Here is a 3403-nt window from a genome sequence, read left to right as displayed (position 1 = left end):
GAAATGGTTAATTTAAATGCCACACATATAAAGACTGTTGCTCAATGTCGCAAAAGGGTTGCAGACATTAAAAGGAAAGTTCAAAGAAAGAATAAGAGGAGGAGGCGATTTTTAAAATATGAAAGAATATTTATTAAACTTTTAATGTCTGTAAACCCTAATGTGGACATTGAGCAACAGTCGACTTCAGCATCATCTTCCCAGACTTCTCCCTTGTGTGAAGAACATGTAGATGTCTCTGTTGGCCCAGAAAGTGATGTTTCACAGCAAAATAATTCTGAGGATGTGGATGAAGGTAATATTTAATTTTTTTATTTATTTAGTTAACATATCATGTTCCTTATAAAAAATTACATCAAGTTTATTTTAATTTAGTGCAAGAAGTTACTACATCACCAGCATTACTTGCTGAAAGCACTGAGGCAGCATGTGGAAGTGAACAATTTGAAAATCCAGCAATTCAAAATATTGAATTCATCATTACCGGTATATATGTGGATATTTTTATTTTATAATCATTTAGCATGTAAATTTAAACATCAATTTAAAGGGACAATGAACCCACATTCTTTAATTTGTGAATAAGATACAGCATGCAATTAAAATCAACTTTCTAGTTTACTCCTATTATCAAATGTTATACATTCTCTTGCTATCTTTATTCGAAAAGCTATAATGTAGGTTTTTGGCAATCAACCTGGGTTGTTCTTCTTGATTGTTGGATAAGTTCACACACAAATAAACAACTGCTGACCAAAATAATTGCTGGCTCCTTAGCTTACATGCCTTCTTTTTCAAATCAAGATAGCAAGAATATTATGAAAATTTGATAATCGGAGTAAATTAGATATTTTCTTAAAATTGCATGTTCTATGAGTGTGTTCAGTGTCCCTTTAAGCGTTATATTTTTTAATATATATTCATTTTTTTATATGACAAAGTTCCCTATAGACCAATATGTAAATCCCCTGATCTATAACATGTTAGGATATCTCCTTACATCTGCTAAGTTTAACCCCAAAAACCGGCTTCAGATTTGTAAATAATGTGAAAAGCACTTGTAATGGATGGTTATTAATTATGCCTCCATAAAAGGGATTTGTTATACATTAATGGATGCACAATATTTTATATTCAATACTTGTAATATAGAAATTAATATATAAATATGTTTCTAAATAATTTCATTTATTTTTTTTATAAGATGATGAAAATGAAATTAGTACAAATGTGGTTGATGCTGCCAATGGAGAAGATTCTCAACCACATGAACAAGGTATGTATTCATTTACACCTTACCATGTTAATTTGTATGTTAATAAAGAATGTCACTTATATGTGTGTGCATTTTTATATTAAATGTAAAAATAAAATTGTCACAGTTTTTATTTTTAACACATGAACTATCAATTCCTTTTTTATTTTTTTCTTTATCATAACAATATTTTAAATATGTGCTTAGTGCAATTCAATTGTAATGTAGTTTAATATGATATTTGTTTTATGTCTAACAGGAAAAATGGAAGAGAATAAATGGGATAAAATGTGTCTTTTGATAGAGAATATAAACAACAATCTCACCATTTTAAAAGACTCTATGCTTCACAATTTAAAAAAAAAAAGACTTCACAATCAAAAAGTAAGAAGACTTTTAACCAGAGTGATTGAAAATCAAAAAGAACAGCGTGCTCTAATGTTCAGAGAAAGAAGGTGGGAGGGAAGGGCATTTTATTCTGGGGTTAAAACACGTGGTGGACCATTTTATCATCCACATTAATATCTTATGTTTGTTTTTTGGTTTGTTGTTTAGAAAGTTAATAAAAAGAATGTTTACAATTGGTCTTTTTATTTGTTAGATTTATACACCATACAACACATTACATATTTTCACACATGTATTAAAGGGACGTGTACATTTGATTTATGATTTCAGTGTGGGGTGTTCACAAGTATGAATATATAATTATTGAACATGGATGTATATATCATTATCAAATCATGTTCTTACTTATATTAGTTTATAATACACATGTGTCTGCATATTTGTGTGCACTGTCCCTTTAATATTTTTCAAAAATAAAAGTTACTAATATTTTACAAGTTTTTTATCTTCATTTATTTTAAATTACTATGTTTAACTCAAAGAATAATAATATACACATATTAAATTTATTTTCTTTTTCTATATTTTCTTATTGGTTTTTTACTAGCTTGAAGATTACCATCAGAATTCTGATGTCCTTTTCTTTTTCCATCAGAAATTATAACATCAGAATGTATTCCATCAATATCTGAATTACCTAAATTGGTTGATTCGGTTACAAATGAATTTAAATTTTCAGGATTTTCTGAAGACCTAACATTTAAATTTAAAGGAGTATTAGTACAATCATTTTTTGACATAATAAAATCATTGACTGAGCTATTGATTTTAAGGACTCACTAATGTGTTCCAAATGTGTATTACTTTTTTCAACAGAATCATTTAAATTTTTAATAGCATGATTTTGTTTAACTATTTCTTCCTTAAATTCAAGCATTGTGTTATTCATAATCTCAAGTCTGTCGCGTAATAAATCATTATGTTGTATTAATTTATAACTAAATTCACCAACATCCTTATAAAATTCATTGTCCTCAGGATTGTTCTCATTTTCTGATGGTAATGAATTATTTTCATTTTTTAAAAAAATTATTGTATGTTCAGCTTCATTGCTATTGTTGTTTTCCTCCTCCTGTTCTATGTTACTATTTGAAAATGTGGCTTGTGATAAATCCAACACTACATTTATTGGTATTTCATTTTGAGATGATATATTGTTGGGTGGTAGTTCACTTTCAATACTTATTTCTTTATTAGTTATATTACATTCTAAATTATCCAACATTTCATTTTCATTAATATTAGATTCATTAAGATCCAATGATGGTGTCTCAAGATTTTCTTGTGAGCTTTCATTTTGTTCTTCTGCCACTAAAAAAAAAAAAATGTTTTTTGGTTTATTTTATATTTATTATTTCACATACATATTTAAAATTACATTATCCAGAAACAAAATAAAAATTACCTGTTCTTACACCAATATTAGTAAGTCCAGGAACTCCAGAAACCATTGCAGCTGGGATTAATTCTCTAATTATTTTTTCAGAATCAGAGTATGTGATTGGTACATATGTTCCACCACCTGTTTTCATTCTTTCAGTTTTTTCTTTTCCCATTTTTGCTTTAACTTTAATTTTTAAATCAGAGTATCTTTTTTTGCATTTGGTCACTGATCTGGGCCTAACACCTACAGCTGATACAGATTTTGAAATTTTTTCCCATATTGAATTCTTTTCAAAATTAGAAGTTTTTGCAGCCATGGATCCAAACAGTTTATCATAATACATTTGCATTTGCTGT

General features: G+C 27.9%; 1 long non-coding RNA gene across 1 annotated transcript; it reads left to right on the top strand.

The window, feature by feature from the left end:
* The first annotated feature begins 359 nt into the window (after positions 1-359).
* LOC128651504 (uncharacterized) lies at positions 360-1743 on the top strand. Its single transcript, XR_008401101.1, has 3 exons — positions 360-486; positions 1205-1276; positions 1515-1743. It is a non-coding gene; the product is annotated as an uncharacterized LOC128651504 (long non-coding RNA).
* The last annotated feature ends 1660 nt before the right edge of the window (positions 1744-3403 follow it).

This window comes from Bombina bombina, chromosome 3, assembly GCF_027579735.1.
Source record: "Bombina bombina isolate aBomBom1 chromosome 3, aBomBom1.pri, whole genome shotgun sequence".
Lineage (NCBI taxonomy): Eukaryota > Metazoa > Chordata > Amphibia > Anura > Bombinatoridae > Bombina > Bombina bombina.
The sequence above is the reverse complement of the archived record's forward strand: the minus strand, read 5'-3'. Positions and strand labels throughout refer to the sequence as shown.